This window comes from Ambystoma mexicanum, chromosome 2p (genome assembly GCF_040938575.1).
Source record: "Ambystoma mexicanum isolate Mex_15411 chromosome 2p, UKY_AmexF1_1, whole genome shotgun sequence".
Classification (NCBI taxonomy): domain Eukaryota; kingdom Metazoa; phylum Chordata; class Amphibia; order Caudata; family Ambystomatidae; genus Ambystoma; species Ambystoma mexicanum.
The window spans coordinates 1,067,979,660-1,068,003,747 of NC_090923.1; the positions used below are offsets into that span (position 1 = coordinate 1,067,979,660).

A 24,088-nucleotide genomic window follows, 5' to 3' on the forward strand; every position below is an offset into this window, starting at 1 on the left:
GTGTGGCTGTGGGCGGGGCATAAATCAGTTATGCCCCCGGGCTGTGTGGGCACTTTAAAAATGCACATAAATAAATAGAAAATGTGTGCAGATTAGCCCCACACATTTTCTGAGGTTGTTCTGCATCATTCAATTTCTTTAAAAATATCAAAAAGCCCAGGTGAGCGCACACTCCCCGTGCGGATGGCCGCATTCCTCGCACTGTGGCATTTGGAAGTTAAGCAGTGACACTGGCACGTTAGGGCATAGCTCCACCTGACCTCGTTGTGCCCAAAAGCACACACCTGGTGTTTGGATTTGTTATAATCCTTGTTGTAAATAATAAGGCCCTACGGACACACTGGATTTCCATCATTTTGTCTCATTTTTTTGCTGATAAAATGTGATGCAGTTGTGCATTTTAAAGAATAGTTGTTCAGTAACACTGGTCAAAACTACTAGCCACATGGCGAAGTAACTCATCAAACTGGCCCACATTGGCCAAAAGTGGCCCGCTTTAACCACACACAAAAAAGAAAACGGCCCACGCTCGCATTTTGAATTTTGGGTTCTTCCCATGCCCTATTGCCCTGCGCGCCAGTCCAAGGCTAATTGGTTTTATGTTCACACAGTAGTTTTTATTTGGGCAACAACTGGGTAAAGAGGACTCCGGTACGTATCATGTTACGGTGCATACTCCTTTTTGAACTGCACTAGCAAAAGGGAGGGGGCGCAAGCCCATGTGGCATTACACGCCGTTGCCTGCGACACGCAGACGCTAGTACAGCGCGCACGTAGCGCCCAGAGACACCTTCCTTGCCGTGCGCTATACAGATGTTTACAATACCGTAATAACTTGGAACATTCTCCAGGTGAAGTGACTGTTCAGCTGACAGGAAATTGTGTCCGCCGTGACCGCCCGCAACACCCATTAGCATTACAATCCCTTGTGAACCTTCTACTCCTGGGACTAGACCGAACGGGCTGCCTCACGCTCCCCGTATCGCCGGGGACTCAGAAGTAGGCCCGCAGACGAAGTGCGTGGCACACAGGCCCATTCCAGGGGTGCCTTAGAGACGACGCCATGACTCAGGTCGAAGGGATATTGGAATATTTAGCATTGGGATAATAACACAGGAAGGGCAGCCTGCTATCAGCAGCTCTGATGTATTGCAACTGGGGTAAGGTTACAGGTTGCGTTCGGTAATAATAAAATCAGGTCTGGGTTTAAATATTGATTGATTGCGGTCAAAGCCATGGTCATACGTGTTCGTGGAAAGCTGTCGCTCGCGCACTGACAGCTGATTATTTGCCCAGATTCACACACTGCCGTTAAGTGAGGACGCCGGGATCGGAGACCACTAGGGATAAAGCATTTTTCATTGTATAACTCCTCAGGTGCACTTGTATCGTATGATATTGGGCTCCCCATGACGGAGTGAAGGTCCCGAAGCCACGCCCACCTGGTAGCTCCCGGGGCGGGCTACTGGGTGGGCGTGGCTCCGAAGGTTGCCGAGCGCCGTCCATCATTCTGCCATGGGGATGCAGAATACCCTACAACACCGGCCTGTCTGAGGAGAGCGCGGCAACGCCGAGGACGAGCATATTGCAAGGAGCGCAAACTTTGGAGTAGTTGGTGTTTCGGGCGCCCGAGGATGATCGAGGAGGGTCCAGCAGAGGATCGAGAACAGGAGCGCCCGCAGGAGCAGAGGGTGAGCCCCCGCCACTGGCAGGCATCGTGTGGATTGCGCTCAGCAAGACACTAGCAGTAGCTTAAAAACCGCACTAAGATTTTCTGCTTGCTAGAAAGATGAGTGGGTTATAGAGATTACGGGAACATGCGAGATGGCATTTTTTTTTGTAACCAAATGTCGTTGTTTTGTTGTTTGTAAATACAGCACTGCTTTAACGCCATGCACTTGATTTATGGGCTGTGGAGCCAACTTTTGCTGGTGCAATACAAATAGACAAAACGAAGGGGCGTGCGTGCATCGCACGAACACAATACCACGTAGACAGACAGAGCACGGGGTTTTCACAGAGTCCTGGCGAGAGCGAGCCTTGGGGCAGCTGTTTCGGGCAGACGAGAAGAAACCCCGCGTGCTTACACACTGGGGTGTTGCTGTGGGGAAATGCGGCGTGCCCTACCGAACCCCGGCTCCGCAGACCCATGCACAGAGATGGAAGTGCCACACGAATCAGTGGCCAGCACTGCCACTGTCCCTTTAGTGCAAAGGCTCGAGAAACGCAAACTTGACACGTTTTCTTTCCCATGAGTGTCAGGGCTCTGCGGGTCGTTAAGGTGCTCGGGGCGCAAACACCGTTCTTTTATCGGCAGTAGAGCCTTTCATTTGCGTGATAACAGTTCCCACTCAAAGAGCTCGCAAAGCGCCAGTAACTGGCAATGCTGATAATTAAAGTGCGCAACACAAAGCACCCATTAAAAAGAGGTGTTCATGTCCACGGTGTCTGCTATCATGACATAGAAAATACATTGTTTTAAGTCTCTAATCAAATGTTTTCAACGTCAGGAATAACAACGAGCTGGAAGTTTGTGACAGGGAATCTGCATATCTATTTTGTTTATTGCAATTCTTATTTTATTGCATGTATTAAATCCCTGAAAGTACTAGATTTGTCAGGGTGGCATAATCTTGCACTCTGGGACTTATATTTTACCATTCAGGATGTGAACATGGAAGCCAATGATATTATTTCAGCTTAACATGTTGCTAGAGGGATTTACATGTTGTTGTGTTTTGTACGTAAACTCTATAAGACATTATTACAGTAAACCTTAAAATCCAACTAGCTGAAGGGGTTAGTGCACCTGCGGCAGAGATCAAATGTTTAGCATGGGATTGCCGGGTTAGCTTAGCCTTAGGACCAACATCTGCCAGGTGGTATGTTTGGCTCCACAAACCAACTGGTGGTGTAGAAACATACCAACGTAGGCGAAAAGGTGCTTATTTCATGTTATGTGATATTATGGTTTATTTATACCATGAGCAGCTATCACCCAGGGGCAGGCAGAAGTAGTCTGTGGCACGATCCGTTATTGCACATTGCTGTGAACCCAAAAAGTGGGGGCTCGAGACCATCTCCCAGTTGGTTAATGCAAAATGGCTAAAGTATAATAAACATAAGTGTTATAATTGTTGGGTAAATGTCTCTATATATGGCCACTCCTGTGATCCTGCCAATGGTTACCATGCCTTTCCAGGTGCATGGGGAGTTGTGTCTGCAGCGCTTTGGGTATCGGCGTCTGGTCCTCCAGTGGTCGCAGCTATTGCCCACTGAGTGATGCCCGAGACCCCGGAGATGGGCGTTAGTGCCTGCTCATGGCAGCTTCATTCCAAACCCTGCTAAAGTAAACTGGGTGTTGAAGGAAGATATAGGAAGTGTATAGGAAGTATGAAGGTCTAGCTTAAGAACAGTAGGTGGAGCTCGGTCCGTCGGCAGCATTATACGCAACCAGGGACGAGGAGGTACGGTTTACAGGGGGGAGAAAGTCAGAAAGGGAAGAGGACTAACGAGGGTAGTGTTTTGCACTTTGCGTCCAATGGCTTTGCCCTAGGCACTTTTTGAAAGTAGAGGTTGATCTTTGAAGGAAACAACACAATTAACTGATTGAGCGTCCAAGGAGCTGTTGGGGGGGGGGGAGCGGCAATTTAGAAGTTATGGAAGGATGTGAGGAACACCAGAGGAAGTGGTTGAAGCTTTTAGGTCTTGATAAAAATGGATTAAAGACGCTTTTAAGCACCTCTAATCACACTAATCAGTGACGTGATGTGGGTCTGGATTACAATGGAGTACGTGAAGGATAAGTATGAATAAATGAGCATAAAATAGTGGTCCATTGAGCGCACTGAACGGTGAGGTAAGATAAATTGGACCTTATAGTGAAATTTAAAAAAGTCAATATATGAACAAAGGAGCACACGAAAATGCTCGGGGAATTGGACTGGGCGGTGAAATAAATAAGGGACCCTAAGATTGGGCGCTTCTAAGCACGAATGGGGGCTTAAAAGGGAGTAAATAAATGATAAAGTTAAAAGGAACGTCACTGATGCTCTGTTATGCCGCCAGACAGGGAGGCATGAAAATGAGGGCACAATGGATTACAGAAATGAAAACACTTAAAAGAAACATAAAATAGTGCCTGGCTATGCCAACGGACTGTGAAGCATGATATATGTTGGTCATAATGGTATAAAGAAATGAGAAATATTAAAAGAAGCATGAGCTAGTGCTCCATGTATGTCACCGGACAGAGCTTAAGTAGTGCTCCGTGAGGCCACCGGAAGGTGAGACATAATGCATGATGGCCACATTGGTATGCAGTTGTGTTAGGTGTTCCTGCTGGACGAGACCTGCTTTGGAAAGCGGTTTTGCAGTTTTTCAGTCTGCAAGAGGAATGGCGACAGAAAAAAACGGGAGCCAGCACAAGTCCTTATAAACCTGCTGCCCGCGCAGAGCGCACACAGTGTGCAGCTGTGTGTTTGGTGTTACTAGTGGAGGAGACCTACGTTGAAATGCTGTTTTTCAATCTGCAAGAGGCATGGCAACTGAAAAAAAACAAAAGCCAGCACAAGTCCTTGAAAACTTGCTGCCCACGCGGAGCGCGCAGTGTGCAGCCTTGTGTTCGGTGTTCTACATTCCTCATGTGAAGTAACAACTACACCTTGGCTCTGAAAAGTGGTAACTCTTTATACTATTGAGAACATTTTGGATGTGGCGGCAAGTAGAAAATCTCAATCTCCCCCTGTTTAAGGTTAAAGTGCCTCCCAATTTAACTGAAGCAACTGGAGCAGCTGTGGCCTAAACAACATACTGCGTTGTCCCAGTACCTTTTTGGGTAGAGTCGCTCCCACCGTTACTTCATTTGACGTAACATTTTGTCATAGCTACCAAAAGTAGAGTGTCATCAAGACTCTTCGTGTCTGGTTCAGGCCTGGTTGGCCCTAAATTCTAGTTGGGCTTGGTGGTAGCAAAGTGTTTTGGTCTGATTTATTTGGAGATAAATGTTGTAGGCATTAAACGCCCCTATAAACTGCCTGAAAGTGTACAGAAGTACTAATTGACAGTGATATAATCTGTGTGGATCGCTTGGAGGTATTCGGAAAATGCCTGCAAAGACTGTCACAGACATGAGAACCTATAACTTGCGAGCAGCAAAACCATACCATAAAGTGGCCTGTGCAGTCAAATCAAAAAGCTTGGCTGAAGGTCCAGAGGCAAGTTTATCTGATAAATCTCCCCCCTTGTGACCCCGAGAATGTTGTCGCTGTTGGAAATAAAGATCCAAGAGGAAAGAGTACTGCATTTTTTTGCACCAGATGGGTTAGTTAAGGATAATGCTAGTATAAAAGTAAATCTGCAAAAATCATTGGTGCAGGTGATTGAAGAGGTTGACACTAATAAATGATGTGGCAACTAGAGAAGCAAGTGAAGAGGCAAATTGCATGTTTGTAGGCATTGATAACAACTCTCTCCTTGACCTCTGCTATTCTTTGCAAGGGTGTGCGAGTGGTCTCCCTGAGATTAACATGTTAGCCACACACACCTCCTCTGACATCAATGTGTCGAACCTTGTACAGTCAAAAACTTAAAGAATGTCTGCTACACCAACTGTATACCCCCCTCTGAGGATGAGCAGCCTGATGGCTCACAGCTGGATCAACTCGGCAAAGGTGGGGTGAGCCATGGGGTAAACGTGAGCTCTGAACCAAGCCTAGATGTGCTCTGATTTGCAATTAAAATCTTGCTCAAGCTGTGTGATCAAATGCACTTAGAACTGAAGGCACTGAGTAAATTGGGGGTGCGTTTGGTCAGCTTGGTTGAACATGAAAATGGCCACAGAATGAACCCACCTACTGTCCCAAGTGTAGAGGAGGTGATTGAGGCTGAGGTAGCTACTGTTGCTGATGGTGGTACATCAGGTAATCACCCCTCAACAAGCAGAGGATGAAGTTAATGATATATCGGGTAACCTGAGTATCTATCAAACCCCTAAACAAAGGTACTTTTTAAAGCAGCAGCGTTGAATGAATAAACATATTCAGTAGGGACTGCTTATTGAAAAGGAACCACTAAACTCTACCATTGACCCCCTTATAAAAATGGGATCTAAGACATTTGTGAAAAAAAGATCAACGCTGTAAAAAGCGCCAAATGAAGCGATCAGGTACATTCACAAGCTGGTTAATAAGGGATTATGATGTTGAAAAGGAGAATGAGAGGGATAGGGTAGAAGATAAAGACTCCATATGCTCCCATGTATCCTTAAGTAACAGGCCTACTAGGAGAAACACATTTTTTTTATTGTTCTTGGTTTAAAATAAACCTTTACAAGAAAGTCAAAATAAAGTCATAATACATAAAGTCATAATAGAATCCGTTCATTATCAATTGTCAGATACAAGGATCATAGAATAGCAATAACATAAACATTTTTTTCAATTTTCGTACAAATCTTCACATCAATTAAAATCACAATGATAACAATAAAAAAGATTAAATATTTGAGATTACGATTCATATTAGCCAAACCCTCAATCATAATAAAACTAAAAAATAAGATATTATTTTAATCAGTCTTTTTCTTACTTAGTAGAAATTAGAAACACTGGTAGTATCATATTATGGTTTATGTATCTCAAATCGCAACTCCATGTAGCCAGTGAACCTGAACAAAGCATAAATGAATGGTTTATGAGACCCTTCCATCATTCTATTCCATAATCGATCATGACAATCTTCCAATACAGGATTTGCAAATTTGGAAAAAAACACAGTTATCTCGTTTTTGAAATTAGTACACTCTAAGATTATATGTCTTAGTGACTCACTTGCATCACATCCTGGGAATCTGCACTCTGTCTTCCCACTCACAATAAGAACATTAGACCATTGCGATACTTTTTCATAAGTATTTATTTGATTCACTTTGTATCTTAAATACATGTGCCGTACAATTTCACTAGGAAAGGAAACAATATACAAATTATAAGGAATTCTCTTTCTAGTGTACTTTACATAATCAGCGTATGTTTTATAAGCGGATAGAGCTTCGATTGTTTGTATCGAGTCTTTTTCATAAAGCTTTTTTTTAACATATGCAGGACGGATGATAAGATCTTCCCGTGTTACTTCTAAATCAACCAATATGCTATTCATGTGATAAAAATAAGTTGTCAAAGTTTTGGATGAATCGGCAGAACTCATATAATGTAGGTCACAATATATTGAGTTTTTTGGAGGTTCCAATATTTTAGAGTAATTACACAGGGTACGCCACTGGTTATTGTTATTGTTATTGTTATTTTGCATTTGTATAGCGCCTTATATACCATTGGTATGGTCTGAAGGCGCTGGTAGGTTGAACGCCCTTGGGAACCGAAGTTCGGGTCAGTGGAAAGATTAGAGAGAGTCCAAAGGTGTGTGTGCGCACCGGTATGTGTGCAGCTGGTGCGGAATTCATGTGGTAGCTGCTTCTTAGCGGTAGGTGTGGTGGTTGAGAGATCAGGGATATGTGTTCGGTCTGGCTGGAATTATCCAGACCGAGTGTGGCGGCGTTAGGCCTGAGGAGAAACGCCTGGCTGGGGGTGTGAGACCAGCCATGTTTACTTAGAGTGATGGGGGGTGAGCGGCAGATGTTGATATGAGAACAGTTATACCGAATGGTGTCATAGTATCTCTGTGTTCTAGTTGAAAGGTGGTGTAAGGAAAGAGTAAGCGTGGGGTGTGATATGCAGTATGCTCTTTCAAAGATTCCTTGCATTCCAAAACAAAATATGCACGTCGCGCAATTCTGAGCGGTCAGGTCCGTTCTATGTGTTTTGGTTCACATCCGCTCTATGCACTATTCACCCATACACTCATTTGTTCCATGCGTTTGTCCGCTCCACAACGTTCGTTCGTTCCATACACTCGTTCGCTCTCCACACACTCGTTCACTCTCCACACGTTCGTTCGCTCTCCACAAGTTCGTTCGCTCTCCACACACTTGTTCGCTCTCCACACTCGTCCGCTCTCCACACACACGTCCGCTCTCCACACACTCGTCCGCTCTCCACACCCTCGTTCGCTCTCCACACCCTCGTTCGCTCTCCACACCTTCGTTCGTTCTCCACACCCTCGTTCGCTCTCCACACCCTCGTTCGCTCTCCACACCCTCGTTCGCTCTCCGCACGCTCGCCCGCTCTCCGTACACTCGGCCGCTCTCCGCACACCCGGCCGCTCACCGCACTAATCCGCTCTCCGCACACTCAGCCGCTCTCCGCACACTCAGCCGCTCTCCACTCTCAGCCGCTCTCCACTCTCAGCCGCTTTCCACACTCGGCCGCTCCCACGCTCCTTCGCTCTCCACGCTCCTTCGCTCTCCACGCTCCTCCGCTCTGCACGGTCCTCTGTTCTGGACGCTCTTCAGCTCTCCACGCTCCTCCCCTCTCTGCACTCAACCTCTCTCTACACTCAACCTCTCTCTACACTCAACCTCTCTCTACACTCAACCTCTCTCTACACTCAACCTCTCTCTACACTCATGTGCACTCCACATTCATCTGTCTTCCACATTCATTTGCTCTTCATATTCGTCCGCTCTTTACTCTCAACCAACCTCCACACTCATCCGCGCTCCACATTCGTCCGCCAGCAGCGCTCCTCCTCCACGCTCATCTACACTCATCTATATTCATTCGGTCTCCTATTCAGCTCTCTCATCCTCCGCACTCATCCGCCCTCCTCATTCATCTGTTCTCGACACTCATCCGCCCTCGACACTCATCCGCCCTCGACACTCATCCGCCCTCGACACTCATCCGCCCTCGACACTCATCCGTCCTCGACACTCATCCGCTCTCGACACTCATCCGTTCCCCCCACTCAGTCGCTCCCCCCACTGCTCTGCACACTCAACCGCTCTCCCCACTCAGTCGCTCTCCCCACTCAGTCGCTCTCCTCACTCAGTCGCTCCCCCCACTCAGTCGTTCCCCCATTCAGTCGCTCTCATGCTTCTCTGCTCTCCACGCGCCTCCGCTATCTACGCTCCTTCACTCTGCACGTTCCTCCGCTCAGCACGCTCTTCCGTTCTCCACGTGCCTCCGCTCTCTGCACATAGCCGCTCTCCACACTCGACTGCTCTCTACACTCGACGGCTCTCCACACTCTTCCGTCCTCCACATTCATTTGCTCTTCAAATTCATCCGCTCTCCACACTCATCCGCCAATAGTATTCATCCTCTAACACTCATCCACAACTCATCTATACTTATCCACACTCATCCTTACTCATTCGCTCTCCCCACTCATCCGCTCACGTCCTCCACACTCATCCGCTCTCCACAGTCAACCGCTCTCCACGCTTATCGGGTCTCCACGCTCATCCGCTCTCCACACTCATCCGCTCTCCACGCTCCTCCGCTCTCTACACTCAACCGCTCTGTACATTCATGAGCTCTCCACATTCATCCGTCTTCCACATTCATTTGCTCTTCATATTCGTCCGCTCTTTACACCCAACCGTCCTACGCACTCAACTGCCCTCCACACTCATCCGCCAACAGCATTCATCCTCCACACTCATCCACACTCATCTATACTCATCACAGTCATTCGTACTCCCCACTCGTCCAATCACCAACCGTCCTACACACTCAACTGCCCTCCACACTCATCCGCCAACAGCATTCATCCTCCACACTCATCCACACTCATCTATACTCATCACAGTCATTCGTACTCCCCACTCGTCCAATCACGCCATCCACACTCTTCTGCTCTCCACGCTCGTCCGGTCTCCACGTTCATCCGCTCTCTGCACTTTCTACATTCCCAGTGATTTATTCCTATTGTCCACTTCACTGTTTTAGATCTACATTACTCGTTTTAGTTCTGTTTGTCATTGTAGGTTACAGTCTGGTTAGTTTAGCTGTACTTTATTTATTTATTTTGTGGTTTGCTGGGTCGGTGTTATTGTGATGATTGATGTTGCTGGTTTGGAACCGGTTGGTTTTAGGGAAAGAGCCAGGTTTTTAGCAGTTTGCGGAATGCCGTTAAGTCCTTAGTTAGGCGGATGTGGGGAGGGAGCGAGTTCCATAGGGTTGGGGCCAGGGCTGAGAATGATGCTCCGCCTAACCTGACTGAGTTTGTCTTGGGAATTACTAGGAGGCCGGCTGAGCTTGATCTAAGGGTGCGAGTGGGGTGATAAGGTATTAACTTTTCTTGAAGATATTGCGGTCCAGTTTTATGTAGTGCTCGATGGGTGAGGCATAAGGTTTTGAAGGCCACTCTACGGGCTACTGGAAGCCAGTGCAGTGTCTTGAGGGCTGGGGATACGTGGTCTCTTGGACCGAGCGCGAGTAGCACTTTGGCCGCCGCGTTTTGTGCTCTTTGGAGTTTATTCAGTTGGTAGGCATGAATTCCGAGGTATAGGGGGTTTCCGTAGTCCAGTCTTGATATGACGATTGATTGGACCGCGGAAACTCTGTTGGGAAATGAGAGATATGGAAGGATGCGCCTAAGGTTTTTGAGGTGGTAGTGGCAGAACTTTGAGACATTGTTGACTTGGCGCGAGAGTGTTAGGTCGGAGTCAAGGGTGCATCCAAGATTTTTCACTGTGTTGGAGGGTGTCTGTGAGTTGCCCATGGCGGGTGGCCAGGGTAGTGGGTGCGGTAGAAGATCAGAGTTGCCGCAAGCCATGATTTCTGTTTTGGATGGGTTTAACAAGAGGTGGCTTTGGGTCATCCAGCGTTCTATGTTCAGGAGGCAGGTTGCAATATCAGGTCGGGAGTTGGGTTTTGCGTTCAGGATTTTTAGAATTAGTTGAGTGTCATCGGCGTAATTGTAACACAGGATGTTGTGTGAACGAATTATTGGTGGGAGGGTGATCAGGTAGAGATTGAACAGGAGGGCGGATAGACATGCTCCTTGTGGGACTCCTGTGTCGACTGGTCGGGCTTGGGAGGTAAAGTCAGAGAGTGTCGTTATTTGGTGCCTGTCTTTGAGGAACAAAGCTATCCATTTAAGGGCGGTTCCACGTATCCCTAGGGAGTGGAGGCGGTCCAGGAGGATTGAGTGGTTGATCGTGTCAAAGGCGGCCGATAGGTCGAGAAGGATTAGTGCGACGCATCCCGCGGAGTCAGCTGTCATTTTAAGGTCATCCCAGATCGAGGTTAGGGTGGTTTCAGTTCCATGACGGGTTCTGAATCCTGATTGGGCGGGGTCCAGGAGATTGTTGGCTTCAACAAAGGCATTTAGTTGGGAGTAGGCGGTTCGGTCAATGAGTTTGGCAAGGAACTTGGTGTTTGAGATGGGGCGGTAGTTTTTGGGCTCGAGAGGGTCGAGTGAAGGTTTTTTAATTAGAGGTTTGACGTGCACCAATTTGAATGCGTCTGGAAAGATACCGGCGGAAAGGGAGGCATTTATGATAGATCTTGCGTGTTCTCCTGCGCAGGTGGAGGCAAAGATTTCTTTTAGGATTGTGGCTGGGCAGGGGTCCAATGGTGATCCAGATGGTTTGCGGGCGGATAGGAGTTTAAGAAATTGTTCTGGTGATATTGGACTGAAGGATTCGAACGTTGGTTGCGTAGAGGTCGCAGCTGATGGGCTGGCCGGTACGGGCGGAGGATTGCCAGGTGGCTGTAAGAGAGCCAGTTTGGTGGTTAGAGTTTGTGTCCTTTCGATAGCCGTGGAGTAAAAGTGGAGGGAGAGAGAGTCACACAGTGATTGTGACGCGGTCGGGATGGTTGTGTTACAAGCCGGATTGGTGAATTCGGGGATAATTTTGTGAAGTTCTTTGCTTTGGTTTTTGCAGTTTAGGATTCGGGAGTTGTAGTGGGCCTTTTTTGCTTTCCGGATTTAGGCTTTGTACCGATACAGGTGTCGGGCTAAGGAGGTCTTGCTCTCATGGGTTTTCTCTTTCTGCCATTTGCGTTCTAGGTATTTGTATTGTCGTTTAGTGGTCTTCAGCTCAGGGGTGAACCATCTGGGGAAAAGGCCACGGCGGGTTGATGGTTTGTACGAGGGGGTGAGCCGCATCAGAGATGCGTTGAGCCATGAATCAAAGGCCTCAGGGGTTAGTTGGTTGTTAAGATAGCAGGTAGGTGGTGGAGACTGGAGGAGTGCCTCGGCTAGGTCCGGGATGATTATTAGTTTCTTCCAGCATTTGCGTATGTTTGGAGGTTCAGATGTGAGTACGGGAAGGGGTTCGGGTGAGTGGATGGCGAACGAGAGAATGAAGTGATCGGACCAGATGACAGGGGTGGGTGGCATTAGATGGGTCAGGGAGTTGGAGCTAAAGATGGCATCAAGGGTGTGTCCTTTATAGTGAGTCGGGCCGTTTATGTGGGGTTGGAGATTAATTGCATCTAAACCGTCAACCAGGGAGTATGTCATAGGGTTGGTGGGGATGTCGAGCCATATGTTGAAGTCTCCAAGAAGGATGGGGTTGGGATGGTTTAGTTGGAGGGTGGCAATAGAATTGCAAAGGTTGTTTGCGAAGTGTCTATCGTAGCCAGGGGGCCTGTAGATTATTAGGAAGCTGTGTGAGAGCGACGGGGAGAGGGATAGTTTAACGAGGAGAGATTCGCAGGATGGAATGGAGGGTTGGTTGTCGATGATTGAGGCGCGGAAGAGAGATTTGAAGACGAATGCTATCCCCCCTCCCCTGGACGGACGGTTCAGTGGGATGAGGGAGTAGTCAGGCGGAAAGGCTTCATTAGCGATTGGGCCGAAGTCGTCAGAGAACCAGGTTTCAGTGATGAAAACTAGGTCTGGTTTGACTGAGGCGAGGAGATCAAAGATGCAATGTCTGTTTTTTGCCACAGATCGGGCGTTAAATAGGATGCAGTTCACATCGGCAGCCAAGGATGGTCTTGGTGCTGGAGCGGGCTGGGGCGGTGGAGGAGCGGGTGGACGGAGGGGGGTAGGGTGGGTGATGATAGATGGGAATAGAGGGCGAGCAGAGAGATTGGCAGGCTTCGGGTGGGGTTGGAAGGCTGCGTGTGATAGGGTGATCGGGTTTGGGTTGGGGGATTTGAAGGAGGGGTGTTGGCGGTTAGGAGTTTCAGTTGCAGGTGATGTGAAGTCGAGGGAGAGGGGTTTCAGGCAGGGAGAAGCCATGGGGGAAGGAGGAGATTGCGGGATAGAGGTGATGGGTCGAGACAAGGGAGGTGAGGAGTGCTGAGAGATTGAAAGGGACAAGGAATGTTTCCTCTTTAGTTTCTTTGCTGCGACTGGTGTGTGGGAGAGAGTAGGGGGGTCGGAGGGGGAGAGGGATGCAGCTTCGGTTCTTGCTAGGGCTAGGCGTGCAGTTTTTAGGGAGGGGAAAGGGTGTGGTCGGGGGGGAGGGTGGCAGGGGTATGAGGGGAGGGTGGGAGGTGGGAGAATGCAGGGTGGGGTGTGCCAGGAATTATAGTGAGGGGAGTGGGTATGGGTAATGCTGGTGGGGTGGGGGTGGGGTTCAGGGGATGAGTGGTCTTGGTGTGAGTGGCTCGCCATCGTGCCCCCCTGGCTTGGTGTTTGGAGAGGGGAAAGGCAGGGAGTGCGAAGGAGGTTGGAGAGATTTGGGAGGGGGGGCAGGAGGGAAGGCAGATCGGAGAGTGGGGGTGGTCCACGGGGTTCGTTTCTGACTGACTCTTGAGGAGTGGGTGCACTCATGATTGGTGCGAGCTTTTAGGTTGATTTAGGAGGGCTTTCTGATTGTAGTTCTGAGGCGCGGTGGTGGTGACACGCTTTTAGGCACACCTCAAGGTTCAATTGCTTGAAGATGATACTAGACTATTGGTGGTTTTCTAGATTGTAAACAGAGGTGATTTTAGTTTATTGGGTACACTTCTAAATTCACCTGTACACAGAGAAGATATTCGGTCAGCCTCTAGATTCAATTTGCTTAGAGGGGGTATTAGATTATTAGTCACAGTTTTAGATTCTATATTACACAGATATACTGTTAGTTATACTGTTGGGATTGAATAGGGCACGGTAGTGGTGGACTTCTTTCAATTCATCTTTATGCAGGGAGGGTATTAGGCATGGCTATAAATCAACTTTGTAGATTATTAGTCACCGATTTAGATTCTACATTACACAGCTATACTGTTGGTTATTTCTAAATCTGAGTTTCACAGGTTGTTGAGCACACTTCTAAATTCAACTATCACCGATAGTCAATTGGGTCCACTTATAAATGTATAGACAGGCTATTGGGCACACTTCTAAATGTAACTTTCGGGGTGGGTAACTTTCTAAATTCAACTTTCACAGAGAGGCAAGTTGGGCACACATCTAAACGGACTTCTCGCGTTCTGTTCACTTCTAAATGCAACTTCTAAATGCACTTCTGAATTCAACTTTCACATAGAGGCTATTGTGCACACTTCTAAATGATCTTCTTAATTCAACTTTTCACAGAATGGCTGTTGGGCACACTTCCAAATTCACATTTAGTCTATTGGGTACACTTCTACTTTTGACTTACCACAGACGGTCTGTTGGACACACTTCTAAATGCAACTTCTAAATGCACTTCTTAATTCAACTTTCCACAGGGAGGCTATTGGGCACACTTCTAATGCAACTTCTAAAAGCACTTCTTAATTCAACTTTTTACAGGTAGGGACTTGGGTACATTTCTAAATGCACAGAGAGGCAATTGGGCACACTTCTAGATTTAGCGAGGCAATTGGGCACACTTCTAAAAGCACTTTTAAATTCAACTTTTCATAGAGAGGCAAATGGGCACACTTCTAAGTTCACAGCGAGGCTATTGGGCACACTTCTAGATTCAGCGAGGCTGTTGGGCACATTTCTAAATGCACTTCTTAATTCAACTTTTCATAGAGAGGGAAATTGGGCACACTTCTAAATGAACTTCTTAATCCAACTTTTCACAGAGAGGCAGGTTGGGCACACATCTAAATGGACTTCTCGCGTTCTGTTCACTTCTAAATGCAACTTCTAAATGCACTTCTAAATTCAACTTTCACATAGGGGTTATTGGGCACACTTCTAAATGGACATCTCGTGTTCTGTTCACTTCTAAAATGCAACTTCTAAATGCACTTCTTAATTCAATTTTTCACAGAGAGGCAAATTGGGCACACTTCTAAATGAACTTCTTAATTCAACTTTTCACAGAGAGGCAGGTTGGGCACACATCTAAATGGACTTCTCGCGTTCTGTTCACTTCTAAATGCAACTTCTAAATGCACTTCTAAATTCACCTTTCACATAGGGGCTATTGGGCACACTTCTAAATGAACTTCTTAATTCAACTTTTCACAGAGAGGCAGGTTGGGCACACATCTAAATGGACTTCTCGCATTCTGTTCACTTCTAAATGCAACTTCTAAATGCACTTCTAAATTCAACTTTCACATAGGGGCTATTGGGCACACTTCTAAATGGACATCTTCCGTTCTGTTCACTTCTAAATGTAACTTCTAAATGCACTTCTAAATTCAACTTTCACATAGGGGCTATTGGGCACACTTCTAAATGAACTTCTTAATTCAACTTTTCACAGAGAGGCAAATACGTGCACACTTCTAAATGAACTTCTTAATTCAACTTTTCACAGAGAGGCAAATTGGGCACACTTCTAAATGAACTTCTTAATTCAACTTTCCACAGAGAGGCAAATTGGGCACACATCTAAATGGACTTCTCGCGTTCTGTTCACTTTTAAAATGCAACTTCTAAATGCACTTCTAAATTCAACTTTGACATAGAGGCTTTTGGGCACACATCTAAATGGACATCTCGTGTTCTGTTCACTTCTAAGATGCAACTTCTAAATGCACTTCTTAATTCAACTTTTCACAGAGATGCAAATTGGGCACACTTCTAAATGAACTTCTTAATTCAACTTTTCACAGAGAGGCAAATTGGGCACACTTCTAAATGCACTTCTAAATTCAACTTTCACATAGGGGCTATTGGGCACACTTCTAAATGAACTTCTTAATTCAACTTTTCACAGAGAGGCAAATTGGGCACACTTCTAAATGAACTTCTTAATTCAACTTTTCACAGAGAGGTAAATTGGGCAGACATCTAAATGGACTTCTCGAGTTCTGTTCACTTCTAAAATGCAACTTCTAAATGCACTTCTAAATTCAACTTTCACATAGAGGCTATTGGGCACACTTCTAAATGAACCTCTTAATTCAACTTTTTACAGAGAGGCAAATTGGGCACACTTCTAAATGAACTTCTTAATTCAACTTTTTACCGAGAGGCAAATTGGGCATACCTCTAATGAACTGGGTGCAATTTGAATTTAACTTTCTCAGAGAGGCTATTGGTCACAGCTTATAAGTGCACTTGGGAGCCACTTCTAAATACAGTTGGGTACACTCCTGAATGCAATTGGGTTCAACTTTCTCAGACAGGCTATTGGTCACAACTTCTAAATGCAATTGTGTATACGTCTGAATTCAGCTTCTAAAGCACTTCAAAATCAACTTTCGCGGAGAGGTACACTTCTAGATTCGCTTTCAAAGAGAGGCTATTAGAGATTCCATCAAGTGTGGCATATGCTAACATTCACACTTCTGCTCAGAGGTGGCGCAGGCTAATTTGTGTGGTTCTTTCGGGCTACTGTACTAGTTATCATTAGACTGCAGGCTATTAAAAGGTAGGTTAGAGTGGCAGGAGCTTTCAGGAGCAGAGTAATTGCACTACGTCCCACCCAAGCCAGTACTTACAGTTTTGTCGGTGCCTGGTGTCTGTTGGCTTCCTTGGCGTCCCCTGCGGACACCGGCTGACACTCCCTGGAGTTGCCTCTGTTGGAGTCGCCCTTGGGCTCGGGGCCCTTAGCCGCTGGGGCTGCCGGGCAGGGGGCTGCCCTGGGAGGACCGGTGATGAAGGGAGGGATGGGCGGGTCAGGAGGCAGGGGGGTGGGTGGTACCAGGAAGGGGTGGGAGGCTAGACCCGGAAGGCTGAGCAGATGGCCCAATCAGAGTGCGGGGCGGACTGGGAGGCGGGCTGGGAGGCGGGAGGGCCCGAGGGGACTGGAAGAGGGAGTGGGGAGGGATGGAGGGGAAGACACGGGGCTCGAGGTGGCCTGGGGGGGCGGGGGGCTCGAGGGGACTGGAAGAGGGAGTGGGGAGGGATGGAGGGGAAGACACGGGGCTCGAGGTGGCCTGGGGGGGGTGGGGGGGCTCGAGGGACTGGAAGAGGGAGTGGGGAGGGATGGAGGGGGAAAAACGGGCTCGAGGAGGCCTGGGGGCGGGGGAGCTCGAGGGACTGGAAGAGGGAGTGGGGAGGGATGGAGGGGGAAAAACGGGCTCGAGGAGGCCTGGGGGCGGGGGAGCTCGAGGGACTGGAAGAGGGAGTGGGGAGGGATGGAGGGGGAAAAACGGGCTCGAGGAGGCCTGGGGGCGGGGGAGCTCGAGGGACTGGAAGAGGGAGTGGGGAGGGATGGAGGGGGAAAAACACGGGCTCAAAGGGTTCTAGGCCCACGGATTGGCCAGAAGTTAGGGTCAGCCCACGATCCTGGTCACACACTCACCGGCAAGGCTCCCTCTGTAAACAGAGCGCGATGGCCACGGGCGGGCCGCTAGACCCGGAAGGCTGAGCGGATGGCCCAATCAGAGTGCCTGGCGGGCTGGGAGGCGGGCTGGGAGGCGGGAGGGCCCGAGGGGACTGGAAGAGGGAGTGGGGAGGGATGGAGGGGAAGACATGGGGCTCGAGGTGGCCTGGGGGTGCGGGGGGCTCGATGGGACTGGAAGAGGGAGTGGGGAGGGATGGAGGGGAAGACACGGGGCTCGAGGTGGCCTTGGGGGGCGGGGGGCTCGAGGGGACTGGAAGAGGGAGTAGGGAGGGATGGAGGGGAAGACACGGGGCTCGAGGTGGCCTGGGGGGGCGGGGGGCTCGAGGGACTGGAAGAGGGAGTGGGGAGGGATGGAGGGGGAAAAACGGGCTCGAGGAGGCCTGGGGGGCGGGGGAGCTCGAGGGACTGGAAGAGGGAGTGGGGAGGGATGGAGGGGGAAAAACACGGGCTCAAGGGGTTCTAGGCCCACGGAATGCCCAGAAGTTAGGGTCAGCCCACGATCTTGGTCACACACTCACCGGCAAGGCTCCCTCTGTAAACAGAGCGCGATGGCCACGGGCGGGCCGCTAGACCCGGAAGGCTGAGCGGATGGCCCAATCAGAGTGCGGTGCGGGCTGGGAGGCGGGCTGGGAGGCGGGAGGGCCCGAGGGGACTGGAAGAGGGAGTGGGGAGGGATGGAGGGGAAGACACGGGGCTCGAGGTGGCCTGGGGGGGGTGGGGGGCTCGAGGGACTGGAAGAGGGAGTGGGGAGGGATGGAGGGGGAAAAATGGGCTCGAGGAGGCCTGGGGGCGGGGGAGCTCGAGGGACTGGAAGAGGGAGTGGGGAGGGATGGAGGGGGAAAAACACGGGCTCAAAGGGTTCTAGGCCCACGGAATGCCCAGAAGTTAGGGTCAGCCCATGATCCTGGTCACACACTCACCGGCAAGGCTCCCTCTGTAAACAGAGCGCGATGGCCACGGGCGGGCCGCTAGACCCGGAAGGCTGAGCGGATGGCCCAATCAGAGTGCCTGGCGGGCTGGGAGGCGGGAGGGCCCGAGGGGACTGGAAGAGGGAGTGGGGAGGGATGGAGGGGAAGACACGGGGCTCGAGGTGGCCTGAGGGTGCGGGGGGCTCGAGGGGACTGGAAGAGGGAGTGGGGAGGGATGGAGGGGAAGACACAGGGCTCGAGGTGGCCTTGGGGGGCGGGGGGCTCGAGGGGACTGGAAGAGGGAGTGGGGAGGGATGGAGGGGAAGACACGGGGCTCGAGGTGGCCTGGGGGGCGGGGGGCTCGAGGGACTGGAAGAGGGAGTGGGGAGGGATGTGTTAGGAAAGATTTCGTAATTGTAGGGAATTTTCCTTCCATGTGGCAACCCCTAAACTTTTTGCTATTGTTTTTAACCTTGTTCTTGACTTTGCCAGAGAAGTACAGCCTTCTGCCGCACTTCTCTGGGCTTTCGCTCCTTTCTTACGGGGAAACTGACATGCCCTTAAGACAGTCAGTACCGGGGAACGTGGTTTCCCGTAGTTTCTTTTATCGTGTCGCAGCTTTAGTGCAACACGACACAAGAGGGCACTGTAAGCTAAGTTACAGCTCTCTTGGGTCTCTAGCCTTCTACAGACCCTAGATACTCTTTTAGGATGGTATTTGATCGGTGCAAGTCATTCAGGGACTCGAATGGTGGCAGCGATCGTTTTGTTTATTTTGAGCTCCTTTTGGCGTTCTGAGCACGTTTTTGCACTGAACCCAAAATGGTGGCCTGGCTCCCAAAATGGCCAGGCCGCGAGGCTCCTTTGTCTTGTCCACTGACCGTCTTGCTCCCTTCACCTTCCCCAGGTCAGACGACCCGGGGCCTTCCTTATTTGGGCATGTACTTTCCCGCGAAACGTGGTTGCTTTCGCGGGCTTCTACATGTCGTTTGTGTGCCTCCAGGGTGTGGGCTGGGATGTCTGGTCCCAATACACATCCTGGGTGCCAGAGAGTCTGGGGTGGTGTGAATGCCTGGGACCACCGTGGTCCGTGATTGGTCCACGTATGGTATGTGTGTTGATGAGCGGATCTCCCATTGGCTCCCCTCCGTTTTGGCGCGAAGGGAACCGTGGATAAGAGGGAGCTGGAAACACCACTGCCATGTCGATCTCCTGAGTTCTCACGAACGAAGGAATACAGGAGCCAAGTATCCTGCAACCAAGAGGCTGGACCGAGGAATCGCTGGTGACCCGCTGAAGGAATCCTCCTTTGCACTGCTGTCGTCCTGTGAAGCCCTTTCCTCCTTGGATCGAACCAGAAGGCCTGTACTGGTGCTTCGACCTTTGGAATAGCAGGAACAGCTATTCCCGGCGACTTCATCATCTCCTGCCAAGTAAGCCTTCGGAAGTGTCTCTGGGCCATCCAGTTGACTGACCAGCTTACAAGGGAGTCCTGCTCTGTAACTGCCGCCAGGTTGTGTTGTATTTCGGGTCCTTGTCACTCTCCCACGCTTCGTACGCTTGGCGTCCCCAGGTCTGAAGGGAGGAGTGTACGTTTGGCTTGAATACACACAGCCGCTCCGTTGTCCTGCTGCGGCAACAAAACTGTGCTGGTTTCGTCGATTGGGACGTCTTTTTGCTCTACACGACTACGAGGCGTTCCCTGCTCTTCTGAACCTGCCAGCTGCTGAAACTAACGTGGAGAAGCCTGGGTCTGCTTGCTTCGGGGACCGGTGAGTAGTTTAGCTAGGATCTGGTCGCCCTCCTGCAGTATCCCATTGCTTTTCCCTGCTGTGTAAAAACAGCACCCTTTTGGCCGTACTCGCGCTCTGCTTCTGCCCGCTGTGGAGGCTGCGCTTGAGTTGCGGAACCTGTTCTCCTTCTGCTGTGCACTAACCCGAACTGCCTGACTTCCTCCGAAGAGCTTCCCCTTTTGCCCGTTGGCACCGGCGTGGCAGGTACTTTGAGCACAAGGCTCCACTCTTCGCAGGGCTCGGACTTCCATCTAGTTAGGTGCCTCTAAAGGCGAACTGAGTCTAAAGCGTTATCGCACTGCCTGTTTTCCTTTCCTTTCAGGTGGACTACATATTTCGTGCTTTAAACGCTTGCGACAGTGTATTTGTATATAGATTGTGTTGATATGGTATGTGTTGGTTTAATATTGTGATATTGTGATTTTCTCGCTACGGTCGTTGTTTTAAAGGCCTTAAAATAAATGTGTTTATATTTTTGATATAACAACTGTTTGGAGTAGTTTGTAAGCGCTCTTGCTTTGTGTGCTCATTGCGGGCTTTCAGTCACCCTCACCCCTCTTGAGACCTAGTCTTGACCGCCGCGATCGCTACCTTGATTGGTCTGGCTTGTCCAGAGGTTACCCTGTTCCAAGTAATTAGGTTGGCCTTCTGAACTTCTGCGCCACCAGGACAGAGTTCAGAAATCCGTCTTAACAGGATGGAGGGGGAAAAACGGGCTCGAGGAGGCCTGGGGGCGGGGGAGCTCGAGGGACTGGAAGAGGGAGTGGGGAGGGATGGAGGGGGAAAAACACGGGCTCAAGGGGTTCTAGGCCCACGGAATGCCCAGAAGTTAGGGTCAGCCCACGATCTTGGTCACACACTCACCGGCAAGGCTCCCTCTGTAAACAGAGCGCGATGGCCACGGGCGGACCGCTAGACCCGGAAGGCTGAGCGGATGGCCCAATCAGAGTGCGGTGCGGGCTGGGAGGCGGGCTGGGAGGCGGGAGGGCCCGAGGGGACTGGAAGAGGGAGTGGGGAGGGATGGAGGGGAAGACACGGGGCTCGAGGTGGCCTGGGGGGGCGGGGGGCTCGAGGGGACTGGAAGAGGGAGTGGGGAGGGATGGAGGGGAAGACACGGGGCTCGAGGTGGCCTGGGGGGGTGGGGGGGATCGAGGGACTAGAAGAGGGAGTGGGGAGGGATGGAGGGGGAAAAACGGGCTCGAGGAGGCCTGGGGGGCGGGGGAGTTTGAGGGACTGGAAGAGGGAGTGGGGAGGGATGGAGGGGGAAAAACACGGGCTCAAGGGGTTCTAGGCCTACGGAATGCCCAGAAGTTAGGGTCAGCCCACGATCCTGGTCACACACTCACCGGCAAGGCTCCCTCTGTAAACCTTGCAAGTGATAGTAATCCAAATTCATGTCGTATAACAGATTTGGGGATTGCCATTGCTAGACCGAGTGTTGACTTCATCAGTCATCCCTGGAGTGAATTTAAAATACTGTCTATATTAAGAAGACACATATCAATTGAGTATAGAATCATGGGTTCAACCTTCTATTACCGGAAGTAGAGAAAATGTGCAATTTTTTAAAGAATAATCTTCATTTGTGATGCCAAAGGATGTACTTTTTCATTCAAATGCTCTAGTCAATATTTTATAGAAGAGGAATTACATCTGTTATAGCCCAGGTATGTGAAATTTGCAGGCTGTTTAATAATGATATAATTCATTTGCCAGTATGAGAAACAAAGTTGCAGATGGAGATGGTCAGCAGAGAGGCCAAAATATTTTTGAGGTGAAGGATGCAGTTAAAGAGAAAGCCATCCCTAGGTCGGACCCAATGACATTTACAGTTGGAACGTTAAATCTTGACTGCCCTAAGGGTGGAATACATTGATCAGATTTTGTAAAGTTGATCAATAAGATTCCCACACTTAGAGTTTTAAATAGTGGGGATTTTGACTTTGTCGAACCCATAGAATTGGAGATGGGGAAATGGTCTTGCATTCATTGTCTAAGCCCGGATACAGTATAATTGATACATCTCCATTGTTCAGCTTTTGTAAACTTAGGTTATAACCTTGACATGGAACCTAGAGTGAAGGTAAATAGAGATTGTTTTGAAAAATGTCTGTGTCACTCTAAATGGGTGATAGTTAATGAGTGTAAAGAAACAAAAACTGCTGGTCTATTAAAAATGGACAATATCCGTGGCTGGGAGTGTGGCTGCTTAGCTACTTACCTGTCCTACCTGTCAAAAAATGATAATATATAATTGTGAACTGGAATATCCATGGTCATACCCATTTATATGGTAAAGTTGGTTCTATGGCTATTTTATCAAACCATGATATTATCATGTTTCAGGAGACTTGGTTGATGGTTCCCTTTTTCATGGATGGGTATAAGATCTATCAAGTCATGGCAAATAAGGGATCAAAGGGGTGACCACATGGTGGCCTTTTGTTGGGAGTTAAGAAAGACATGATGAGTTTGGAATTCCCCCTGAAAGATCCTAATGGAAATGTGATTTCCATAGAAGCTAAAGTTAATTGTTGACACTATGCATTGCTCTTGAATGTGTATTATCCACCGGGCGCTGGCAGCACTGAGGAGATTTTTGAATATATAGATAGGGTTTTCATGGACTGGTGTAAACCTGACAACCATGAAATGATTGTAATGGGTGGCGATCTGAATGCCCGATGTAGAGGTAGGGATTGTTGTCCTGGTTATGATAATGTTAATGAAAAAGTTCCCTTCTACAGACTAATAGTAATGACCAGGGGAAGTTATGGGTTGACAATTTACGAGAATGGGAGATGGTCATGCTAAGGGTGATTGTTCTGGCAATTGTACTTGGAGAAATGGATTGCAATGTTTTTCTGGAGAACTTAGTTTCACTTGACATAAAATCAAATGAGTTTAGCGACCATAGTGCTCTAATACTTTCACTTAAGATAGACAAATTCCTCTAGGACCCAGAACTAGTGTGCGGGAGTTGACCTAATCATGCTGGAAATTGTGTTAGTTGGACTGCTAAGAATATCGAAGCTGCTTCTAATATTGTAACCTATTGTGGTCTATATAATATCGATATGTTTCATAACATGATTTCTTGTTTGTTTGTTTGTTTGTTTGTTTTATTCATTTGTAATGCGCGCCAGACCCAAGGGAATCAGGCCACAGGAGCAACAGGGATATTCTCAGCTTGGTTACATTGCTGTACATTGGTTTACAGTTATGTACATAGGTTAATACAGGGGTAACAACAAGGCAGATACATTAAAAGCGATTTACAGAATGTACATAGAGAGGGCATGCAAGTGTGAGGTTAACAGTCATTATCCTTTATCCATTGAATGTAATTACGCCTGAAATGAGGGTAGGTTTGGGGTGTTCTTAAGGTGGGTGGCAGGGAGTTCCAGTGATGGGCCGCTTTCAACTGGAAGCTATTTCCTCCAGTTTTGGATCGTTTAAATCTAGGCACTGTGAGTAGAATGGAATTCGCAGTTCTGGTGGATCGGTAGTGGGTGCATCTCTTGAATCTGTCGACAAGGTAGCGAGGGGCTGCGTTATTGAGGCATTTGTGCGTCAGTGATGCTACCGTGTGCAATATTTTGTCTGTTGTGGTGAGCCAGTTGTGAGCTCTCCTGGTGTTGGAGATATGTTCTTTTTTGGAAATACTCAGAGCTGCTCTGAGAGCATTGTTTTGCTAAATCTGGATTTTGTTAGTAATATATTTGTTGGCTCCAACATATAGGGAGCTCTGGCTAGGGTAGTGTAGCTCTGGGCTGAGAGGAAGGGTTTAGCTGCTCTGATTAATTTACAGGTGTAGGCTGTGGAGGAGGCCATGGAGGTGACCTGTTTGC

At 48.8% G+C, this 24,088-nt stretch overlaps 1 protein-coding gene across 1 annotated transcript in view; it reads left to right on the top strand.

Annotated features, from left to right (window-relative positions):
* The first annotated feature begins 1,460 nt into the window (after positions 1-1,460).
* The window catches only part of LOC138567115 (muscarinic acetylcholine receptor M1-like), a 266,034-nt gene continuing 243,406 nt past the window's right edge, over positions 1,461-24,088 (top strand). Inside the window, exon 1 of the mRNA XM_069644999.1 lies at positions 1,461-1,691. The gene's annotated coding sequence lies outside the window, so the exon portion shown is untranslated. The remainder of the gene's footprint in view (positions 1,692-24,088) is intronic.